Source organism: Eptatretus burgeri, chromosome 2 (genome assembly GCF_056783735.1).
Source record: "Eptatretus burgeri isolate ZD-2024b chromosome 2, Ebu_testis_v1, whole genome shotgun sequence".
Lineage (NCBI taxonomy): Eukaryota > Metazoa > Chordata > Myxini > Myxiniformes > Myxinidae > Eptatretus > Eptatretus burgeri.
The window spans coordinates 54625553-54651677 of NC_140962.1; the positions used below are offsets into that span (position 1 = coordinate 54625553).

The 26125-nt window shown below is 49.2% G+C and overlaps 1 protein-coding gene across 2 annotated transcripts in view; it reads left to right on the forward strand.

The window, feature by feature from the left end:
- The first annotated feature begins 18100 nt into the window (after window positions 1-18100).
- The window catches only part of LOC147032079 (uncharacterized), a 34890-nt gene continuing 26865 nt past the window's right edge, over window positions 18101-26125 (forward strand). For both annotated transcript variants that reach the window (XM_085869375.1, XM_085869376.1), the window contains exon 1: window positions 18101-18543. The gene's annotated coding sequence lies outside the window, so the exon portion shown is untranslated. The remainder of the gene's footprint in view (window positions 18544-26125) is intronic.

Here is a 26125-nt window from a genome sequence, read left to right on the forward strand (position 1 = left end):
AAATGTGATTAATTCGGGCTGCGACCCTTTGAGATAGCCGTTTTTCTGTTCTATCTTTATTTTGAACCAACCACATCTCAACCGCCATCACACAACAACCACCAACCGCAACGCCGCTTCACAACAACAACAACGCCAACAGCCACGACCTTTACCTTCCCAACTTGCTCCCGCAAACATCGCATCACCGCCATTCCAAACGTCGCGATGGCCATAAACCACCACAATAAACCCTTCACCACCTTCACCTCTCCTTCTGCGGCCATTCCCGTACCACTTTTGAACGCCGAGCGTCAGGCTGTCCTGGCCTCGTACGGGACGCGCGCCGAACCGCGAGTGCAAAGTGCGGCCTTTCCGAGGAGAATTCGGATCAGGAATGATACACGCCCACTTCTGATCCGTCCAATCAGCAAGCATGGGGCGGTTTAGCCCCGCCTCCAGGCGCGTCGGTGTAGAATCGAGATATGCAAATTCGAGGACCAGGGGAGACTCACGCCCCCTTTTCTCCGTCCAATGGGCGAGCGTGGCTCCACCCCCGAGCTCGTTCTGATCCAGAAATTTGCATATGGGTTCTCCTGCCGGCCTATAAAGCGCCGGGCGCAGGGCGAATTTGGCAGTCAGTTTCGGAAGAGTCAGTCTGGAGAGGTCGGAGAGCCGAGTGGAGCTCGCAGTCTGTCGGGTTCGGAGTCTGCCGGGGAGCTGCAGAGAGGGGAAGCCTGGAGCTTGGAGCGCGGTCGAGTCGGGTTGGAGCGCGGAGTGAGTCGGGAGACGAGGGCGTACAGGTGGTTTGCTGCAGTCGGCTGAGGAGAATTGCGGAGGAGACCGGATAGCTCGGGTCCGAGGCAAGGAAGATGGCGGTCCGCGACGAGCTCGCAGTGGAGTCGCTCGTCGCGGGACCCAAGCAAGCCAGCTATCCTCTTTCCCCAGAGCATCAACAATTCCCCCCTTCCCCCCCCCCCGCACTGAGATAGTGCGAAAATGGGGCCCCATTCCCACCCCACTCCAAGCAGTGCCAATGAAACCCGCGAAGGAGCACGGAGTCGGGGCGCCGCCACATTTGCAGCTCATCACAAAAACACGGGTAGGATCCACCCGGTCTCGCGGACCTGACCGCTCTTTCAGGTCCCGCGCAAATATTGGCCCACAGGCCCCGTCTGCCCCCTTGTCTTTGAGGGTGGCCCTTTTCTTTTGCTTTTGAGTAAATGTGTTGTTGGCGCCGTCTGTAAAGTAAAACTGTGTAAGTGTTGCCGTGTGCACGCGTAGTCGGTTGTAGATCTGCATTGTTGTGTTTCTTTTGTTGCAATTGCTTTAGGTGCATAATTGTTGTAATTGTATATGTGTGCTCTCCGTGTGCCACAGAATAAATGTGAATTATGTTGAACTGTTTTTCCCGTTTCGCTTCGTCTTTTCTTTAATTGAATCTCCATCTTGCTTCACGTAAAGGGTTGGTAGTGGGCTTAATACGCCCGATAATTAATCGGAACCGTCGAGGCCGACGATAACACCGCTCGGTTATCCCGATAGTACGGAATGGGTCGCTTAAGTGGCCCGTGTCTGGAGTCGACCTGCAGTGAGGTGCGATCGCCCGGTCTACCCTCCGCGTGGGTACTTAGGTAGGTCGAATTTGGCGAACAACCCTATCCCACGCGGGGGGCCGATTGGCACGATCGTGGTGAGGCCGAAAGTCCCACCCGTGACTAGCTCCTGGCGTTAGTCCGAGAGGGTCACGACAGAATTGTCCGTCCGGTGGGCGACGTGCTGCGATTCGAGTTACGTGGCCGTTCGCACGCCGGCGGGCGCGAATTCACAATATATATATATATATATATATATATATATATATATATATATATATATATATATATATATATATATATATATATATATATATATATATATATATATATATATATATATTGTTGCGGGTCGGGGGTCTGGGTGAGAAGACCACCAGGAGGGGAAGCTATCTCGGGTTCCTACCAATAGGGCCGGATTTTCCAATAGGCAACATAGACAATTGGCCAATGGCCCACCAGTAGCTGGCCCACCGGGGACTTGTAGGTTCTCTGATTGGCCAAGGAATAGGCTAGTAGGCCCTATAGTAAAATGAATAAAATAAGGTAACGAAAAATATAACAGTACATTTTTAAATGCCCGTTTCCCACCATCTATCTATCTATCTATCTGAAGATTATATATATTACGTGTTGTATTTAGTGGACTTCATTGTTATATTGCGTGTGTTTTTGTGTTCTTATTTTATGATATTGGTATCTTTTATACTAGACTTGAACTAATTTATTATTACTTTATTCGTCCATTAGGACCATACTCTGTGCAGAGCGTTGGTGCCGCCGAAGCAGTCTCCTTGGCTATTGGGAACAATCCTGGACGGGTCGCCACTCCGACACAGTATACCAGCATGCTGGCACTCATTTTGCCAACCTCGGAAGGATGATAGGCAGAGCCAACCCCACCTGGTGTTAATTCAACAGCTGAGCGGGATTTGAACTCAGGACCCTAGGATCCCAAGCCCACTACCTTATCCATTAAGCCAACACCAGGCATATTACTTTATGCTTACAGATTATTCTTGGTATCTTGGGGATTCTCATGGGATAGATTAATTATGTCATCCCAGAAGAAATATATGAGTGGCTCACAAAAGAGAAAGTTAAAAGAAACCAAAGCTGCACAACTCCAATAACTTCCAAAGCTGACAACCTTTTTAAAAGCAAAACCTTTTTTTTACACTTTTAATTCTTTTTCTTTTACATTACGATACATATCTATAAAAAATATATATATATTTGGGGGGGGGCACTGATAAGGTTTGGCCTAGGGCCCACAAGCAAGTAAATCCGGCCCTGCCCACCAGACTCCCCGGAATTGCAGGCCGTCGCAAACGGATAACTCCGTGACGCGGCGGGTCGCCAATCCACCGTGAACGCCAATAACTCAACCACGTGACTGAGGGTCCTCCGTCTAATATATCCGGTGAGCTAAAACAAAAAAATCTCGTGATATAATTACCTGGGGACACGCCCTTGGTACGCTTTGTCCGAACTGGGTCACTTTATCGGATCAGATGCCGCCGAGCGACACTGCCAAGGACGTACCGGCTAAAAGGAACAGGTCGTTTGGAATAAAGTCCCGGCTAGACTTGGATTCGGTCCATGCTGGATCAAGGACAAAAAAAAACAAAAAAAAAAACGAGCTGGGAACATTTCTACAAAAGGATTTATTACAGTGAGGCGAGGAAAGATATGTGGCACAGTGAAGGTAGTTTATTGTTGTGTGGAAGTAGAGATAGAAAGAAAAGTGAGGTGTGACACTAAAACAAGCAACTTACAAAAGCAGACACAGAGCAGAGTTATCCCGATATACCTTCTGAAATGTGAACTTAAGCAAGGACAGGTGCCATGGTACGTTTTGGGGGGACGCTCCCCTGGACAATCCCTCCTTGACAGTTCGAGCATCGTCTCCTGCTTTGTGGCGCGTCATGCAGCTAAGCGTCTGTGCCGATCCAGAGAAGGGGCACGGCCATCAGGCGTGAGGGAGGGACTTTGGGTGGAGCCAGCGGGGAGTGGGTGGAGAAGGCAGAATCGAGAGCGAATGGGCAGACTGGCAGACAGGATCAGGTGGGTGGGTGGAGTCAGCGACGAGGCAGTGAAAAATGTGGAGTCAGCAGCGAGTCGGAGAAGGCGGAGTCGAGAGAAGAGCGGGATGAGCAGGAACCAGCAGGAGCAAGCAAACAGGAATTCAGACAGCCCTGCAACCCATCCTTTTATTGACCCTGTGGTGCATGGCGGGGCGACAACCCGATGCGATGTGTCGTCACCCAAATTGGGTGCTCTGATTGGGCCCTGGCCAGCACACGGGCCAGCCGTGATGGCCGGAAGTGGACTTACTTTACATCCGGCAAGCCATAGCTGAGCTGCGGAATTGTCTCGCTCCGAACACCGTGATACGAATCGCCCAGCACCGAACTCCCGTGCCGTGCCCCGGCGACCGGCCGAGGGTCGCGTCGGTCCCATATGCCTGCCCGGGCACCCCCGGCGACTCGCGGTTATCGCTGGTCAATGTGCTTGCTTTGTCCGTACGCCATGCGACCCGAGTGATCCGGGCCGTACAGCACGCCTCTGCTTGGCAGCAGGCTCGCCGGGCGGAGGGGCGAGAAGATATCTGCCATCCGCGGAAGACACCCATGGCCGTGGTGGTGAGTGAAGACTGACGGTAAGATGTTGTTGTAAACCCATGCGTCAACCCGAATGAAGAGATGTGCTATGCATGAACTGTACAGTGCGCGCGGATTCACCACCGTACATGCGGTTATTTATTGCAAGCTCCGCCCACGTCTGCCATCGTGTTTGCGGTTATTTATCACAGGCGGTGTGTGAGCACTGTGCCAACCCCGATCCATGTCATTAATTGAAGGAAAAGATTGGATTATTAGATGTAGATTTGGGTTGAAAAGAACGCACCATGTGCGTCCTGTACGGCGGGGGTGAGGTTGTTTGGTTCTTCTGTCAGCCTCCGACACCGCATCCTCGCACCTGTCCCATTGTGTTGTTGATGCTTGTGCTATCCTGAACAGTGGGTCGAGATTATCGGTGTTGCACGTGTTCCGTGTAGTTTAGTGGTGGTGGTGGACTGCTTTTCTATCCCCCCCCCGCCCCCCCGGGCATGGCACGTGCTGTTGATGCTTGTGCTGTCTTTTGCAAAGACGCATTCTTACAGTGAAGACCATGGCCACGGCTTTTACAGGCGGCCGTTGCTTGGATTTATCTCAGGAATAAGAGAAAAAGAGTAGGAATGAAGTTAGAGATATAATCAGACCTAACTATAAGACCCACACAATGCACTTTATCCCATTTGACCCATTATCCATGAGGGAAGGGTATAACTGTACGTATATTAATGAAATAACTGTTGGGGACCACTATATGATGGATGCCATTGCCTTGGAGGGATGCGGTTCCTAGAACCACAAATATATATATATATATATATATATATATATATATATATATATATATATATATATATATATATATATATATATATATATATATATATATATATATATATATATATATATATATATATATTGTTGCGGTATTCGCGCCCGCCGGCGTGCTGACGGCCACGTAACTCGAATCGCGGCACGTCGCCCACCGGACGGACAATCCAGTCGTGACCCTCTCGGACTAACGCCGGGAACCAGTCACGGGTGGACCTTTCAGTCTCACCGCGATCGAGCCAATGAGCCCCCGCGTGGGATAGGGTTGCTCGCCAAATTCGACCTACCTAAGTACCCACGCGGAGGGTAGACCGGGCGATCGCACCTCGCCGCAGGTCGACTTCGGACACGGGCCACTTAAGCGACCCGTTCCGTACTATCAGAATAACCGAGCGGTGTTATCGTCGACCTCGACGGTTCGATTAATTATCGGGCGTATTCAGCCCACTACCAACCCTTTACGTGAAGCAAGATGAGGATTCAATGGGAGAAAAAGACGAAGCGAAGCGGGAGAACAGTTCAATAATAAAGCACATTTATTCGCGAAACACGGGAAGCACACATATTCAATTCCACCAAAAGCACACAGAAAAAACACAATTCCATTTACACAAAAAGCAAATATAAAAGCGAAAACAATGCAGAGCTAATACCGACTACCGAGCACACGGCAACACTTATACAATTCTACTTCACAGACGGCGCCGACAACACATACCCAAAACCAAGGAAAAGAATACCCTCAAGGATGAGGCGGGCCTGAGGCCGAGACCGGGTCGCGCCTACCCGTCTGGTGATGAGACGCGGAGCGGCGATGGCGCCGCAACCCTCGGGCCTCGTGGACGGTGTCTGGTAGGGGGTGGGAACGGGGCCCCCTTGGTCGCACTATCTCAGCGCGGGGGGAAACAGGAGGGGGTTGTTGATGCTCGGGGTATAGAGGATCTTTATTATCCCTGGTGTGCGTCTCCACCTCGGCCAGGTCGCGCTGCCGGCCTCCCTCGGGCGTGCAGCTCCCGGCACCGACGCGAGCACCCCCTCGTCTGCCTTCGCCGCTGCCGCCTCTCCGCCTCTGGACTCTCCGACTCTGGACTCTTCTTTGGACTCTCCCGTTGGACTCTTCTTTGGACTCTCCAGCTACTGCAGGCTTCGGGCTCCAGACTTCCACACCGCCCTGACTGACGAACACGGTCCTTTTATCCCCCCCCCGTAGCTTCGCCTTTGACCCCCTCCCTTTGACCTTTCACCTCGCTCCCCATTGGCCCGAGAAAAAGTGGGCGTGAAGGCTTTTTGATCCACAAATTTGCATATATCGATCGTTCTGGAGGCGGGGCCAAATCGCCCCTCGCTCACCGATTGGACGGCAAAAAGTGGGCGTGTGTCGTTTTTGATCCGTTTTTGAAGCACAAAATCCGTGATTTTGTACACGCTGTTCAACGTGCGCCCTGCACGAGTCCAACACCGGTACCCACAGCGGGGCAAGAACGGTGGCGATGCTACGGTTGCGAGGTGTGACGTGAAGGTCGTGGCGGTTGTGGTGAAGCGGTGTTGTGGTTGGTGGTTGATGTTGTGGTTGTGGTGGTAATCTTGGCGGTTGCTCCAAAATAAAGATCGTAAAAGAAAAAAGGCTATCCTGAAGAGTCGCAGCACGTATAAATGACATGTATTCCCACTAGACAACGGGTTTGGGCCTAACTACACATGCACTTACCGAGATACCTCACCTAAGGGACCTGAATGGTGGTTTGCGAATTTGGTAACCACAACACTACCCCCTTCCCTTTTTACAGACTCGTCCCGAGTCGTCAAATTTTCGTGTGCCATCATGTGTAGTTTTCCCCTAGTACATTTTACCTACGGATCCCTGAGTGCGACATTCATGGTATTCGTGTCCCCAAAATAAATAACCTGAGGGCTGCGTAACTACCTAAACAAACTCACTCACACGGACGACTTAAATAAAATTGCCGGCGCTAGACAGACATGCCGGGGGGCGCACTCATATTTACAGTACATCTTACCTTAACTTACAAATTTTACACTAAACCATGGCCCAGGATCATTGAACTCTGCAAAAAGAAAGCAGTTAGCAGGGAGCCAGGCTGCCCACATGCAGTCTCTGGCTCAAACAATGCAGGTGACAGGGAACGTGGCTGGCTGCTCACACGCAGTCCAAGGCCTTCCCTTTTGAACTGAACTCAGTGAACCACAACGGTGCATGGGCTGCACAAACGCAGTCTCCGTGCCAGCTCAAGTGGCACACGCAATGAGCACAACGAATGGATGCATGAACACAAACACGGTGCACGGGCCGCCACTGCAGGCCCGTGTTGTAGCTGCCAACAGGGCAGTTCTCGCAGCTTGCAAACTGTTGCTTTCTGATCCTGGCGCACATGGAAACGAACAGGGGGGGGGGCAAAGCAAAAATTGAACGGGGCTGGTGAACATGGGCAGTGGGCATGGCATGGCAAAGGTGCAGGCAACACACAGCCCGCAGAAGAAGGCTGCTGCAGGCAAACACAGCCGGCAGATGAACTGGCCGGCACAGGCCTTGACGCAAAACACGGCCAGCAGATGAACTGGCCGGCACAGGCCTTGCAGAAAAACAGCCAGCCGGCAGACGATCCAGCCGGCACAGGCCTTGCAGCTAAGCAGCTGCAGACGATCCAGCCGGCACAGGCCTTGCAGCACAGCAGCTGCAGACGAAGTTGGCCGGCCTCCGCCTTGAAGCAAAACACGGCCAGCCGATGAAGTTGGCCAGCTCTTGCCGTTCAGTGGAGGTTGGTGGAGGGAGTGCGGTGGTGCTGGCCACTTGGAGGGCGGGCTCGGACCTACCTACCTGTCTCCCTCCCAACCTATCGCCTTTGCCTGTCACTGTACATACCCACTCCCTTAATTTGTCAAACCCCAATTTAGCCCCAACTTATTTTTTTGTTGTTTTTATTTTTACTTCCCCTCTATAAATCGTCCCCTAACCCCCTTTATCGTCCTTGTTCGGCTAACCTATCCTGTCACCTAGCCTACTCCCAACCCCTACGTTCCCTTCCCGGAGGGGAATAAGGGAGAGCTAGCGTCCTGTGTCGAGGCCCAACGAAGCCTCAGAATGGCCTCCCCAGAGTTCGGCGATCTAACCCAAAGTGGGTCCAGCGGCCCACAACGACAGCGAGGGGATGGATGGTGCGGAGGGGTACATCTCCTAATCTACCCTAACCATTTAACTGTTAAACTACCCCGGGGCTTTCAACAAGCGCCTCTCGCTTAAACTATTGGTTCTATAAACCCAGATTCCCGTCGCCTGTGTTGGTGTCCTCACAATTTCGGGCCTCGCCCCCCAATTTTCGCTCCGTGCCCTCACACGGTCTCCTGGCTGGGACACGTGGCTCCCTTTGGCAGGCACGACCCTCTGCCGATTCTCCCGCTATGGCACCCCCGGGCACTACACTGCCTCCGAGCCTACCAGCTCCCTAACACCGGGGAGTGCCCCCCATGGCACCTCCCCTGAAACGCACACGTGGCAGGCCGGCCTCCCGGGCCCCTTTCCGAGGGTCACCCGTGCCCACAACACTGCCCACGCGGCTAACGGCGCCCCGGGCCCCCGCACCAAGCAGGCGCACCCGTGCCCACTACTCTATCCCGGCCCCCCATGGGCCCATGGCCTACCGCGGCCGACTAGCCTGGTGCCCGGGGTACCCACTCAGCGATACTCACCTTTCGCAGCCACGCTCCCAAGCCCGTCAACAGGGCTCCTGCACCCCTCCAAACGGGTCTCGAGCCTACATTCCCACCAATAACAACAAAACGACCTCCATTTTTCAATTTGACTAACCCAGCTAACTCACTCTACACTGACCCCGGGGTCCCTTGGGCGGGAGCCATTCCTCCCCCCCAATCACTCATCGCACCATGCATTCCCCATTCGCTCTACTCACACAGACCCGCTGGCCTCACTCACTCAACATGTACTCACCTCACAACTCTTCAACACTCACCGCTGAACTCTGCCATCCTTCTAACTACATCCCCTAACTAACTCGTGCTCCCACGTCGTCCCTTAAACTACAGCACGTTCCATTTAACACTACGTAGCTAAGCTACGTCCCCTCTACACATTCATAAGTCTGCCCATGTCCTCAAATAAATCCACTAATCAATTCCCCAACCTAAATCTCGCTATTATCCCTCTAACTAATCCATTCCACGGACTCCATGAGGACTTACCCCTGCCCCATGGAGTCGGTCTAACTAAGCTAACCCTTCCGCCTAACTAGTTTCCATCCTGTGCCCAGGGTAAGTGGGTCTTCCACCCCTTGCCCAGGAATCCTGTGCACCCGAAAGTGAGGCTTGCTTTTCCTTTTTTTTTTTTTCCATGCGCAGCACCTGCGCGGCAACTCAGAGCTCGCGCACTTTGCACCTGCCCGTGACGTCATGCAGCTGCACGTGTTCCTCGTCCCTCCTTGGACGGTACCATCCGGCCGGGATACCCCTCCTGCCGGATTCCAACCACACGTGCAGCCATGACGTCACCGTGCGCAAAAAAAAACACAAGCCCCACGTCTCGAGGGGTTCCCCACGCGAACACATGTGCTTTGCCCGTTGGAGCTTAACACACACGATCGCGTGGAGAACCCGTCCGGTCCAAATCCGTAGTCCTGCCTAAACTTTGTCCGTCCGCGGGATCGGCAAATCCACCGCGTGCGTTTCCGGACCGGGACTTCACTCTCGCAAGCGAGCACGTGGTGGTCTCGTGCGTTGCACAGCACGAACCGCGTGCTCACTGCTGGGTGAACCCGGCACGGTCCCCGAAACAACTACAGCCGCTACTCGGCTTTCTTTCCTCTGTCGCCTTCGTCGTCTCCATTCAACCCACGCACACCTGCGTGTTACGACGCACACAGTCCACTCCATCACATTCACACCGGGAGATGCGGCTGCGTGCTCCCGCATGCCAACCGACATCTCCCTCACATACCGCTCTCTCACACACACGGTCTCCCTGGCACACAGCGACCTTGCACACGGCCGTTCACTCACGCGTCCCTCACTACTCACACAAACCATACTACTCACACACGCGGGGGCACTCACCCGCGGTTCCTCACTCATACTGGCCGTTTCATCCACACACACGGCCTCACTCACACACGGTGCCTCACCCACACATGCGGGGGCACTCACCCGCGGTGCCTCATCCACACACCGTCCCTCACTCACACACGCGGGGGCACTCACCCGCGGTGCCTCACTCATACACGCGGGGGCACTCACCCGCGGTGCCTCATCCACACTCGGCGTGCTGGGAAGCACGCACTCTGGCACCATTGCCACCACACCACTCACACACGGGGTCGCTTCCACACACGGGGACGCACTCACACCTTGCACCACACACACAGGGACAACCACACTGGGGATTTGTGTCCCCACAAGGGTCTCCGGGGCCTCTATACCCCCCAAGCTCTCCGTGCACCCGTCCACAGCACTCGTCCCCTCAACCTCGCAAAGCACGACCGAACTCACCTGGTCGTGACTCGCCTCAAGGGGGCATACTCGCTCCCCTCGTTCCTGGAGGAGGCCATCCAGGTGCTCGCACTGGGTCCCCACACGCTCCGCGAGCTCACCCCCATTGTCCTCCACTACCTCCGTGTGTGTGTGTGCGTCACTTACCCCGTCTTCATCGTGCAGTCTCTCCTCTATTTTGTCTGTCTCCCGTGTCTCTATACATTTTCTCTCCTGGTTCCTTTTTTCTGTCTCTTCCTGGTTCCTTTTCCTTTCCCATCTGAGTCGTTCTTTCTCTCTGAGCCCCATTAGCTGTTCGTTCTCCCTCAGTTTTAGTTGTTCAATTTCACACTCATAGAGTTGTTGTTTTCTTTCCCACTGTTCCTCCTGCTCTTTGTTTTCCAATCTCATCGTTTCTTTCAATTGGCTCATTTCCTTCCTGTGTTTCATTCGCTGTTCTCTCACGACTCTTCCTCGTTTCCTCTCCTGTCCTTCCTTCTCCAGTTTCATGGTTTGCTTCATTTGGTTAATCTCCTTTTTGTGTTTCATTTGCTGCTGTCTCATTACTCTTCCTCGTTTCCTCTCCTGTCCTTCCTTCTCCAGTTTCATGGTTTTCTTCATTTGGTTAATCTCCTGTTTGTGTTTCATTCGCTGTTCTTTGTCTATCTCGTACTCCAGCCTCAGCTTTTCTTCCAATTGGTCAACCTCAGATTCATGTTCTTTTTGTTTTCTATTCCATTGTTCCTCTCGTTCTTCCCTCTCCAATCTCGTTGTGTCCTTCAATCTCCTGATTTCTCCTTCCTGCTTCATTCCTTGCTCCTTTACTTTCTCCTCGTATTCAAACCTATTTTTTTCCTTTTGTCGTTCAGTTTCAAATTCATACTCTTTCAGTTTTCTATTCCACTGTCTTTCTTGTTCCTCCTTCTGCAATCTCGTCATTTCTTTCAACTGACTGATTTCTTTCTCCTGTCTCATTCGTTCTTCCTTCATTACTCTTTCTTGTTCCTCATTCTTTAGTCTGGCCTTCGCTTCCAGCTGTTCGATCTGTACAGTGTGGTTTCTTAAAGTTTCATTTTCCGTTCTCTTCCTTTCCTCTTTTAACACTCTCAGTTCGTTTTGTAGTTCCCTCTCTTTGTTTTGGTGTTTCTGTAACTCAGAAACTTTCTTTTCCAATTCCTTTCTCATCTCCGCACACTCAGACTTTGCTTTGGCTTCTAACTGTTCTTCCGGCTTGCGCTTGTGGTTTTCTACCCGTCTTCCCAGTTCCTCTGTCTCCGTTTTTCCCTCCAGTCCCAGCTTATCAACTCTCTTCGTCATGTCTTGAAGTCTTTTCTCACACTCCACCGTTTCGACCTTCAATCCCTCCTCTGTCTCCTCCTGGCTTTCTTTTAATTGGTTTTTCGCTTCGAGTGCGTTTCCATCCATTTTTTATTTTCCATTTGTTGCGTATTTCTCTTCATTTCGTTGGTTATGCTCTGCACGAGTTCCATAACGTGCTGTATCGTCACCTGCCCTGGCCACTCCCACTGACTACATTTAGCGGTGGGGTTATAATAAAAAAACCGACCAGATGAACGGCATCGATGCCTTTCCCAACCTTCTGGTACGGGTTTCTCTTGCACGGTGATCTCGTCCTGAGCCATGGATTCTACATTACTATTACACATACCTAATCCACCCGGCACCCGCTCGCCTTGAGACGCCATCTTGCTTCTCGTGAAGGGTTAATTTAGCTCGCTCGTAATTTGGAGGGAATCGGGGGTCGCTTCTCTCACCCCTGGACCGATTCCCGTGAATTTAGCTGGAGACAGGAGAGCCCGTTTTCCTGTTCTCCGATACCAGTGCCGCGAGGAGGGCGATGAGTTTATATCGCACGACCTGACACCAGTGTTGCGGTATTCGCGCCCGCCGGCGTGCTGACGGCCACGTAACTCGAATCGCGGCACGTCGCCCACCGGACGGACAATCCAGTCGTGACCCTCTCGGACTAACGCCGGGAACCAGTCACGGGTGGACCTTTCGGTCTCACCGCGATCGAGCCAATCAGCCCCCGCGTGGGATAGGGTTGCTCGCCAAATTCGACCTACCTAAGTACCCACGCGGAGGGTAGACCGGGCGATCGCACCTCGCCGCAGGTCGACTTCGGACACGGGCCACTTAAGCGACCCGTTCCGTACTATCAGAATAACCGAGCGGTGTTATCGTCGACCTCGACGGTTCGATTAATTATCGGGCGTATTCAGCCCACTACCAACCCTTTACGTGAAGCAAGATGAGGATTCAATGGGAGAAAAAGACGAAGCGAAGCGGGAGAACAGTTCAATAATAAAGCACATTTATTCGCGACACACGGGAAGCACACATATTCAATTCCACGAAAAGCACACAGAAAAAACACAATTCCATTTACACAAAAAGCAAATATAAAAGCGAAAACAATGCAGAGCTAATACCGACGACCGAGCACACGGCAACACTTATACAATTCTACTTCACAGACGGCGCCGACAACACATACCCAAAACCAAGGAAAAGAATACCCTCAAGGATGAGGCGGGCCTGAGGCCGAGACCGGGTCGCACCTACCCGTCTGGTGATGAGACGCGGAGCGGCGATGGCGCCGCAACCCGCGGGCCTCGTGGACGGTGTCTGGTAGGGGGTGGGAACGGGGCCCCCTTGGTCGCACTATCTCAGCGCGGGGGGAAACAGGAGGGGGTTGTTGATGCTCTGGGTATAGAGGATCTTTATTATCCCTGGTGTGCGTCTCCACCTCGGCCAGGTCGCGCTGCCGGCCTCCCTCGGGCGTGCAGCTCCCGGCACCGACGCGAGCACCCCCTCGTCTGCCTTCGCCGCTGCCGCCTCTCCGCCTCTGGACTCTTCTTTGGACTCTCCCGTTGGACTCTTCTTTGGACTCTCCCGTTGGACTCTTCTTTGGACTCTCCAGCTACTGCAGGCTTCGGGCTCCAGACTTCCACACCGCCCTGACTGACGAACACGGTCCTTTTATCCCCCCCCCGTAGCTTCGCCTTTGACCCCCTCCCTTTGACCTTTCACCTCGCTCCCCATTGGCCCGAGAAAAAGTGGGCGTGAAGGCTTTTTGATCCACAAATTTGCATATATCGATCGTTCTGGAGGCGGGGCCAAATCGCCCCTCGCTCACCGATTGGACGGCAAAAAGTGGGCGTGTGTCGTTTTTGATCCGTTTTTGAAGCACAAAATCCGTGATTTTGTACACGCTGTTCAACGTGCGCCCTGCACGAGTCCAACACCGGTACCCACAGCGGGGCAAGAACGGTGGCGATGCTACGGTTGCGAGGTGTGACGTGAAGGTCGTGGCGGTTGTGGTGAAGCGGTGTTGTGGTTGGTGGTTGATGTTGTGGTTGTGGTGGTAATCATGGCGGTTGGTCCAAAATAAAGATAGTAAAAGAAAAACGGCTATCCTGAAGAGTCGCAGCATGTATAAATGACATGTATTCCCACTAGACAACGGGTTTGGGCCTAACTACACATGCACTTACCGAGATACCTCACCTAAGGGACCTGAATGGTGGTTTGCGAATTTGGTAACCACAACAATATATATATATATATATATATATATATATATATATATATATATATATATATATATATATATATATATATATATATATATATATATATATATATACATATATTAGTGGGGTGTGCTTACACATTGTGTAAGCAAATGAAATGTGCTTCCCTACTGTCTTGGGTTGCTCACCTGCATTTATTTTTTTCATTTTTTTCATTTTTTTTTTTCATTTATATATTTTTTCATTTATGGATGCTTTTCGATGGTTCTGTTATTTTTCATTGTGGATTGGCTTCGGTGTTCATCAGCATACAAAATTACCGTGCTTCCCCATTGTCTCGGGTCGCTCACCTGCATTTTTTTCATTTTTTTTTTTTCATTACCTTCGCATTCTGCGAAAGGTTATGTTTTGGTCGGCGTGTATTTATTTATTTATTTATTTATTTGTAATCTTGTGATTCGTATAACTCAAAGTATTAAACCGAATTGCATGAAATTTGGTGGGATGATTGGTTATTAGCCAGGAAGCATTCGATTAGATTTTGGGATCGTTCGGGTCAAAGGTCAAGGTCACGAAAAGGTCAAAATCGTCTTTTTACGATAACACAGTCAATCTTTATTCAATTTGCATGCAACTAACGCCAAAATGTTCAGAATTCAACGCCTCATCTTGTGATATGCAATATGACACAATGACGCCCATACTCTTGTTACCGGTTAGGGGGTCAAAGGTCAGGGGGGGTCACGACCTTGAAAAATATGCGGTTTTTGTCATAACGCAGTCAATTCTTGTCCGCTTTACATGAACCCAGCACCAAAATGTTCAGAATTTAATGCCCAATCTTGTGACACAATGACGTCATAACACATGTCACCGGTTGGGGTAAAATTCGGGGGGGGAGTCACGCCCTTGAAAAATATGCGGTTTTCGGCATAACTCAGTTAATTCTTATTCGATTTGTATGAAACCAGCATCAAACGAGATTACCTTCTCTTGTTGAAACGTTGTATTCACCGAGCTTGCGAGTGAAGACTCGCCAAAACGACGTGAGTTGATTGTTGTTTATTCCATAGCCCCCGAAAGTCGGGGGGGGGTCATGTCATTATAGATATGTGGTTTGTGTCATAAGACCATTCATATGAAACCAGTTACCCACACTCATACCAAGAACAAGAAAAAGTAGTGGCGGCGAAGGTATGCGCTCTATGAGTGCCCGTTCTAGTTTCTTCATATTTTCATTTATGGATGTCGATATCCACCGGACATATCCAGACATAACTACAGTCCGGACGACAGGTTTAGGAGGGGGGGATGAGAAAAAGAGGGAGGAAGGGGGGTTGGAGGGGCGAGGGGGTAGGGAGACCGAGGAGGGGTGAGGAGGGGTGTGGGGGAGTGAGGAAGGGTGGGAGAAGGGAAGGCAGCGTGAAGGGAGGGGAAAGAAGTGTGAGGGGAGGGGAGGGGAGGGGAGGGCAGCTGTGAGGGGAGGGCCAGGTAAGGCAGGGTGATACGAAGATCCATCTATAAATAACCACCGTCCAAACACGTATGGAGATAACCACCATCCGGATACATGCGGAGATAACCACCATCCAAATACGTGCAGAGATAACCACCATCCAGGCATAACCACCGTCCAGATATATTCGGAGACAGAGAGAGGGAGAGAGAGGGAGGGGAGGGAGATAGGGGTAGGAGAGAGATGGGAAGGGAGGGGAAAGTGGAGGGGAGTCGAGGTGAAGGTAGAAGAGGGGAGGGGAGGAGAGTGGGGGCATACCGGCGGATGTGACATCCAGTTTAATAGCACACACAATTCAGAATCACCCTGCCTGTGAAACATCGGGGTGACAGTTTACAGCTGGGTCAGAGTTTGAACCCAGGCGAGACAGCTTAGAACGAGAATGATGCTCGGCTTTCCAGCCATGATGTTGCAATTCCTGATTCACAACTAAAAACCTTTCTTACTCATTGTGATCATATAATTTATTTTGCCTTCTAACTCCGGTATCGAACCACGGTATTGCCATTAAAACTTTAAGAACATGTGCCAAGTGGTTTCATCAAGCACTCCACAAAAAGGATGAAGACACTTTTGAAAACGAAATGTTTAATATATATATATATATATATATATATATATATATATATATATATATATATATATATATATATATATATATACATACATATAATCTATGCCGAAGTGACGAGTCGTATAATGGAAGATCGTACAAAAAGGGGAAACGTTGTGGAAAATAAAATTTCACATTGTCAGCGAGCCAGCCACCACCTATTTTACCACAGAACAACACATGGCCAATGCAGGCGAGTGGCCCCTAACCTTTGTTCAAGTTGATCAATGTACTTTATTAAGTGACAGTGCAAATATTGTGGAGAGCTTGCCAAGTGGCTTAAGTACTCAAGGAAGCACTCCAATGAAATGGTTTATAAGGAATGGCTGGCTTGGCAAGCAATATTAAACACCTCCCAGAGATGCCCAAGCAATGTTCGGATTAGACAAATTAACACTTTCTTAGGAGTTGGACATGATGCTAAGTTCAGTTGTGGAGCTTAAATTTTGTAATTTGGCTTGCTTTAAGAGATTTTCCTGGTTATGGCATGTGCGGAAATGAAATGAAGCCAAGAACGTTGGCATCTCCAAGTGTTTATACGCATTGCAATGTATCCCGCGATTCGTAGGTATTGATAATATGGGTGAGGAAAGTGAAAAAAATAAACTTTATCAGAAAGAAATCATTGTGGCCTGTTCGAAATCAAAGTATGGTTGAGCAGGCAAAAAAACACAGCGGCTTTAGACCCCAGCGAGGTAACCCAGGATGTGACTTAAGATCCCATACTGAGTGAGGTGGCCGAGGACATGCCTGCTAAAGGATGTAATTGAATATGGCCGGTAATTATCTTAAAAAGGTGTGTTTTATTTAACCCAAACACCTAATGTTCACTCTACGTACTCCCTTGGAGTACCCTTAGTATGTATGCAAAGTTTCAGGCTGATAGGTTTTATGGTTTTGGAGCTATGGAGGATACACACACACGCACACAGATATTTTTTTATTATAGTTGATACATTGTAACCCCAGCGCGCATTAAATGTGAGACTGTTGTGAGCTTGGCGGCAAACTCGCTTGGAGGGCATCTTAAATCGACAGATGGTTCGGCTTGCATTCAATCGCTTGGCCCATTTCACTCGACAGTCGAACGATTGCAGCAACAGATCCTCATTAGAGGTTTCTGTACACCAAAAAAACAAAAAAACTGAAGGAACGACTATTTTGCTTTTTCAGCAGACAACAGACAGTCTCTTTCGGCCATGCTGGTTGCAGAATTGACATTGAGGCCACCCGGTGGTCTACCTTGGGTTGTCAGGATTCGGATCAGGACACTGTTCCAAGTCTTGGCGGCTGTTACAGTGAGATCATTACACTGGTCCGAGTATATAGCCGGCAGCATTATCTTGAAGTACGCTCACACTCCTCGCCTGGGTTTGAAATTTCAGCTCAGCTATACTCTAAACTGTTATCCCGGTGTTTCACAAGGCTGTGTGGTTCATCAATGTGTCCCTCGGATGCACGTTAAATTGGGCATCCCATCTGCCGACATTAGATAGTGGACGTTAAAAATCCCACATTGTCCTTCGTAAAGAGTAGGGGAGCTATCGCAGACATCTTGGTCAAATTCCAAATTCTTACTCGAACAACTGCGATAAAGGCAAAGGCAAACCACCCAGTATAATACTTGCCAAAAAACTGCTTTGGCAGCATCCAGCAATATTCCTGGCAAGTTTCAATCGGATCGGACTGGCGGTCGTCGAGAAACGGCGGTCGCAGACAAACAAACAGACAGACAGACACACAGAGATTGCTGGAATTATCGATAGATAGTCAGCACTTTTACTTATATATTGTGATCAGGACTCTCCTACAACTGCTGCAAAGTGGTTGGTCGAACCCCTCCTTTTACCCCCTTCCCCTCCACCTTCCCTTCAAGCCCTCCCTCCCAACCACCCCACCAACGCCTGTACGTCGGACCGGTGTTGAGACTAATCGCTCTCCGTGGTTCTGAACCTGCAGAATTAAACCTCGTCCGAGAAACTCGAGGCTCGTCTGTTGGGGATCCTCGCTCCGTTGCATCTTTGACACGCACGCAGAGAACGGACGTCGCAGAGCGCATCAGAGCTACCCAATCACGGTGAAGGGAAAAGAGAACGACAGAGAAGGAGAAAGAGTACGCGATTGTGTATCGGATGAGACTGCCGAGAACACAGTGTGCAGGAAGGAGGATTAATCGATCCAGGACGAATTCGAACCGCGTTGTCAAATCCTCGCTTCCGACGGAGTTACGTTGGTTCCAATTACGAACTGGGCACGAGAGGTGTGCCTGCCCAAGAGCACCACTCTCATCTGCCCCTGCGTTGCCATGGCTCTGGGATGACCTGCCTGTGCACTGTGATCGGTAAGCAGGATGGGTGGTGTTATCCTCGTCACCATAGAGCCAGAAAAGGGATAATTTTGCTCCAGGGAGTGGTTATGTAACCTATAGAAACGCTGCTCATTATTTAGAGATGTAATTGACTATCGTCAGAATATATATATATATATATATATATATATATATATATATATATATATATATATATATATATATATATATATATATATATCAAATTGTATTGCATATATACTCCCAAAAGATTCTTTATCTTTAAATGTACAGTGACTTTTGCCACACCAAATATGTATTTACATAAATACAATACAATTTGATAGATATATATGTATATATATATATATATATATATATATATATATATATATATATATATATATATATATATATATATATATCACATATACACAATTTTATTTTTATTTTTTTGCCTGATGCACAATGGACGTGTGCCTGATGAAGCCAGCTGCGAAGCCGGCGAAACGTTGCCCTGAAATCAGGTCTGCTTTTGCTTTTTTGCTCAAATTAGAAGAGTCGATCTGGTGAATTACTTTTGGTTGGAAGCACCTTCTTCGTCTTTAAAAATGTGTAATCCCAACTTCCCCAATCATATACAATATATATATATATATATATATATATATATATATATATATATATATATATATATATATATATATATATATATATATATATACCAACAGGAGTATCCGACGTTGCCCGGCAACGTCGGGTACCTCTTCCGACACCACCCCTTCCCCTACCTCCCCCACCCACCCCACCCTTTTCCCTCCCTCTTCCCTCCCCACACATTGAGTCACGAATTCATCATTATGGCTGAAATAATGATGCTATAGATGTTTATCCTGGTCAGCATGTCATGAATTTGGGGTGTGTTTGGTTGCCAACTTTCTTGTAGAGCGTTTGCCAAGTGGCTTAAGCACTCAAGCAAGCACTGCATTCGAAACTTTCATCAGGAATGGCTGGCTTGGCAAGCGCTTGTAGCTAGCTGCTTGGTTACAGAACACACCACAAGACATCTCAACACCATACAGTGCATGGGTATTTTCATTGTAATGAAAATGTACCTTGTTCAGACCCACTAATCCACCCACAGATACGAACTCAGCTTTATATCTTAGATTAGGCAACAGTGAGACACTTCGCACAAAACTGCCATGTTTTCAGGATGTTGTTGCAGGCCGGGTATCGGTGGCGAGCACGACCGCTAGAGAGAGCAGTAGACTCGGCTCCACCGAACACACCGGAATATAGGTCGTGACCCTCGGATAAGTCCGAAAGGCACGGGTCCCTTACAGGACCATGAATTGCCAATAGTTCGACCGCGTGGGGTAGGGTCAATTGCCAAACTTCAATACACCTAATTACCCACACGGCAAAGCTACCGGGGAATTCATACCGTCGACGGACCTCGAGCGGAATGAGCCGTTACCATGCCCGAACCGTGTGTAACCCGAGCGGAGATTACCGAGGCCCGTCGGACCAAATGAACAATTTACTGCCTCGCTATTTCTCAACACACACTGTGCCAAGCCAATGAGAGAAACACAGAAACGAGCTGGAACATTTAACAGATATTTATTTACAATAGGCAGGGAGACACAGAGCAGAGTTATCCGAATAAGCAATGCAATAATGTACAACAAAAAGCCCTTAACAATTCTACTTATCAGATGGGCCCACACACAGATACACACACCCCCCAAAATAAATGGTGACCGCAGCCTTTATTGATACCCCCAGCTCGGAGGGAAGGTGAGCTGGAGGTAAGAGCCTGGCTTGGACCTTCCCGCTTCGTGCAGTTCTCGACGATCAGGCCCGGCAGGACTCGAACCCGCAACACAATGCCGCTCCAAGCAGCAGATACAGAGGATAGCGTCTGGCGCTGGCACGCTCTACCGGCAAAATCAGGCGACGAGGCAGGCAAAGCAAGTCAGCTCGGCAGGCAGGCGATTCACGGCAGGAAGACTCTGACTCTCCCAGCAGGTCGCCCCCACACAACTATATATTTTTCTTGACAGGTGGGAGGGATCCGTCTCGTGTCATTCCCCTCATTGGACAGGCGTGTCGGGCGATCTGGCTGTCCGAGATTGGTCGGGCGGAGGTGCTCATGTCTCTGCCCCTCGACCAGGAAGTCGAGCAGCAACATGTTGCGTTGGCTCCCCATTGGCCGAGAGGTGGCAGACGTGCTCGCACCCCTCCGATTGGCTGAGAGGGGAACCATGCCCATATTTGGAGCGAAACCCAAGATGCCAACGTCCAAGGAAACCCCGCCAGCCACATTGGACTCTGCCCACGGCTGTGCTTGACACACATGCCGTGGGAAAGGCCGATGGTGAAGAAGCGAAGATGGGCATGGTTGTTTTTGAAGTTGTTGTAAAAAAACCTTGCTAAAAAAAATCCCCATAGTGCACACATGTAATTCCTATTAGACAGAAGGGGATGGATTCTAACTGTACACATACTTATCGAAATAACTAAGCTTAGGGACTCTGGCTGTTTGTGTGCACAAGGTTTCCAAATCCGCAACAATATTTCTTGCTGTTGTTAATTCATTCTTCTTCTTCTCCCTCTCATCGTAATCAGCAAATAAACTTTCTATCCTCCATCATATAATTTTCCATGTGTTTTAGGATGTTATAAAAAGGCTCCAATTATGAGTGCAATCCTGCTTTTGCAAACGTCGCTGTGTGATGAAGTCATGCATAGGGACGTCTTTTCATACTTCGCATGGAAGAAAACATGGGATATTCATCGCAAATTCTGTTAAGCCACACGTCACTGTCCCGCAGAGAGAAAGTAACTGTGTTTGACGTCCCTCAACGTTTTTTTTCTTCATTAAATGTCACTATTTTCTTTCCCTTTATAATATGAGAATTAATGTTCCTTCATTGTGCGGTGTACAATAAACAGCTGCCCCGATCGCTGCAGACAAAACACGCGCTACCTGTTCGAGCTGTAATCAAAATGTTACTTTTTTTCCTCAAAACGGTATCTTCATTTTATGATAGAAGATGCGTTGTTCAGTCTTCAAATGAATATGAGGCCTTGAAAACAATCTGAGCAACGTGGAGAGATAAAGATGATGGAGATTGATTTTCTGGACGGCTGGAGGGCGTGGCCGGTAGAATGGGCGGCGCTTGGGACCCATAAACACAGACAGACATGAACTCAGATATATATATATATATATATATATATATATATATATATATATATATATATTTGCAGCCATAGCCTGGTGTTGGTGCAGTGGTTAGGGCAGCGGCTTGGGATCCAAAAGGTCCTGAGTTCAAGCCCCGTTGGGCCACTGAATTAATACACCAGGGGGTTGACTCAGCCTGTCATCCTTCCGAGGTTGGCGAAATGAGTACCAGTGTACTGGGCCCGGTGTATGCCCCGGTTAGAATAGGTGTACCATATCCCTGTGTCGTAAGAGGCGACCACGGTTGCGTCAGGAAGGGCATCCGGCATAAAACATGTGCCAAATCACTATGTGGATCATACGGATGATCCGCTGTGGCGACCCCTAACGGGAGCAGCCGAAAGAAGAAGAAGAAGATATATATTTGCAGCCATGGGTACCGAGACACCAACTTGTCGCTCAGGGGGATTAATCCCCGGTTGTCCTTGGAAGAGCTGGACCTAGGGCCACCGCTCACAATTAACGTTGTGGCACGGTGGGTTGTTTCAAAACCATGAACGCCACCCAGTTAACCACGAGTTCCAGTGTCCACCATCTAATTATGCTGTTTAACTAGAGATCACGTGGTTACCTGAGCAGGGAGTGCGCCCTCGGCAAAGCACCAATGTTATCTCGATTAGATTTTAATTAGGGCGGCCGAGCGTTTTAACCACTGGTGCGTGCCGACGATTTTTGGTCAAATCTGTGGTAATTACCTGCCAGTCTATCTCGGTTCAGACAATGCCAGACCAATGGAAGGAAAGGACAAACACAGACAGGTTGGAAGTCAAGAAAGAATTTATTAATAATTAATCAATAAATAAATGAAAATAACTTTTGATTTTCTGAGGTAAATTAATAAATTTCAAAGCAAAATCAATCAAAATGCCAGGAAACAGACAAAGAGCAAATGCTTATCGGGGGTTGACTTACAGCTCAACACAGGCAAGGGTACCCAGCAGATCATTGGGGGGGGGGGGGAAAAGAGTTGTCTTGCTCACCAGAGAGTAGTCGTCCGTGAAGTGAAAACGTTGTGAAATGTGTGCGTGTGTGTCACATCCGTCGCCAGCACCCAGCCTTGCTGTGCTCCCTCTCACGAACAGCCTTAAACGCCAGTCTACATCTGGGAGGGCACCGTCTGTCACAGGTTTAGACCCTAGTGCTACGATACGGGCAGCTCCTCACACTTCACGAAACTGGTGACGTCCATTGACCCACATGGTCCGTCGGTGACTGACCCGCACCTCAAACGTTGGTGACCGAACCGTGCCTCACTCATTGTCGGCACTGCTCACAGCCACATGTGCGCCACACGCTCGCTTGCTCAAGCACTGTGAAGGACGAATTGTCGCGTTGTTGGCACTGGTCAGACACCCACACGCGCACCACTCGCTCGCTTGCTCACTTGCACGCTTCCTCTCTTGCTCACTTCTTCCCTTGCGTGCTTCAACTGTCGCTTCTTTCTCGGCTCGCTTGCCCGCTTCTTGCTCGTTTCTCTCCTTTTCTTCTCTGGATTTCTTTCTCGTTCTCTTCTCCCTTCTCTTATTTCTCTCACCTCAGAACAGACCTCCCATTCGTTTTATATCTGTGGCTTGTCTCGGTGGGCGCAGAGTCCCCCCAAAGCTCACCCCGCCCCACTTGTGTACGGTTACCATGACGACCCTTGCGCTCTCAAAAAGGCGGGAGTCAGCGCTCACGAAATAAATGTGTGTGTAAACGTGTCTGTCGTAAAGAAAAAAAATACTTTTTATAAGAGAGGGGATCTATTCTTTACCATTCTCAATGCATCACATTTAAAATCCCATTAGACGTGGGGATGGGGCTAATCTGAACATGCTTTTCAGGAAATAACTGTCTGAGGACCTGGATGTGTGGATGCATTCATCAGACCGGATTCTAAAATCCATAACAATATATATATATATATATATATATATATATATATATATATATATATATATATATATATATATGTATTTATATTTATATTTATGTTTATGTTTTTGTATATGTATATTGTAACGAATCTGGAAACCATGCACACTCAATATTCAGGTCCCAAAGTTAGTTATGCCGGTAAGTATGTGTGTAGTCAGGTCCCCTTCCTTTTGTCTAGTGGGAGAGTCGAATATGTGCGTTGTGATGTTTTTTTATAGTTAGGTTATTACATCTCACCACCTGCCCATCACGTGCCATCAGCACCGTTGGATGCTCGTACCTTTACTTGCCGAGAGGGGGGCCTCACGGTCCCAGTCCTTGGCTTCCACGAACGTTCCACACGCAATTGTGGCTTCACCACCATGCACCTTCCTCATACACGTGTGGAGGGGAGGTGCGGCTTTCTACCTGCATGGCCGAAACGCCGCCAAGGAAGGCTGTGCCCGTAGGATCCTGGCCAATTCGAGACGAACAGCGAGGTGTGCTGACCAAGGCCCCTCCCCACTGAGGGAGGTCCATAAATTCCAGCGCACTCGCTGAGGCGTTGTTGGTGGGTTGCACGAGAGTTCTGAGAGGTTCTTAAGGCTTTTTGCTGTATGAAGGGGTGGTTACGAGGGGCAATTACGAAGAGTGGTGACAGGAGGTCTACGTTGCTGTTCCAAAGGGGTTTTTGCTGTCACGAGGGGTGAGCAGAGGGCCATCGAGGCGGCGAACGTGTCTCTGCTGGCCCTCGACAAGGAACGATAGAGCGACCCTGACCCCCCTCCGTGGACCCCGATTATTTGCCACCCAAACTCTGCCATGAGCCTTGAGTCCCCCAACTGCAACTAGGGATCAGACCAACGACATTTGTCAGGTGCCGCATCGTGGAGCACGCTATCCCTCCGACGGTCCGGTACCCACCGAACTTTGACCCCCAGCTTGTGTCTCTCTCTCTCTCTCTCTCTCTCTCTCTCTCTCTCTCTCTCTCTCTCTCTCTCTCTCTCTCTCTCTCTCTCTCTCTCTCTCTCTCTCTCTCTCTCTCTCTCTCTCTCTCTCTCTCTCTCTCTCTCTCTCTCTCTCTCTCTCTCACATCGGCTGGAGGGTCCAATAAAGAACTCGGGGGTTTCTTTTCTTTTTGTGTGTGTGTCAGCGTGTGGGCCCGTCTATAAGTAGAACTGAATAAGTGTTTTTGGATCATTGCAAATACTTCCTGCATATTCGCATTAAGTCTTGCCTTTGTTTTTACTGTAAATAAATTATTCGAAATGTTCCCAGCTCGTTTCCGTCCTTTCTTAATTTGGTCCAGCATGGCCAGGGTCTGAGTTCAGACGGGGTTTCATCACCGGTAATTGGTACATTGTAGCCGGAACGACCTGGGCAGGGCCGCTCGACTGCATCCGAGCCGGAGTTGGTAGGTGGAAGTTGATACTCTACCGTAGCTGGTAGAGTGATTCGGTTCGGCCAGATGTTCCGAGGGCGTGAATTCCCCAGTAGCCGAGACTGCATGGTCACTTAGAAAAAAGTAACCATCGTATTCGTATTCACCACACTGGATCGTATTCGCCACATTTTGATTTTCAAAAAAATCGTATGCCCCACCATGATTGGAGACACTCCAGTATATACTACATATGAGGAATTCCTCTTGACGAAAAGCAAGTCATAGTGACGTAATAACATTTAATTGATCAAGGGCATGCCTTACCAGCAGATTGGTTAACAACGGCACGGTGAAGCAGTTTTTAGTTATGACGCTATGAGGCATCACTCGCAGCTTCAAACTTTTGTAAATTTGAAAGTGCAAAGCTATGAAAGCGATCATATATTGATTCATTAATTCTGAATCCTCATGCCCCACCAAAATATTGCCATGCCCCACCTTGAGAAACACTGATCTCGACAATTAACCCTTTGCCACACGGATGAGATATTGGCGTTTCATGGTCGATTAATCGACCCGCCGGCTTCGGAGTTATCTCGAGCGACGGCCTATCAATTCTGGGGAGTCTGTTGGGAGACGGCGTAAACCTCCCCACCTAGCGGTCGTTCTCGCCAATGACCCTCGGCCCACAACAATATGTATCTGTAACATACTCTCCATTTCTGGAGCATCGACGCTGCTAAAGCAGTTTCTCGACAAGGGTCATACTGGGTGGTTTGCCATTGCCTTCCCAGCATTGTCTGTCCTGCTGTTTATATATCATGTTGAGTTTTACTGTTACACGAATACACTGCTCTCATTTGGGGGAATAAAGGGTGAGAAGAGATCTCCAGAGTGTCTGTTTGGTTATTCTTGGTTTGGCCCATACATGGTCCATCTAAAAGTAATGGGACTGACTTCACAGAAATTTTATTCCAAAAAATATATTGAAATCACAGCTTGTCCCCTTCAAAATAGTTTCCCTCCAGTTCAGACACTTGTCCATCTTCTTCCACACTTCAATGCACCCCCGGAAGGCTTCT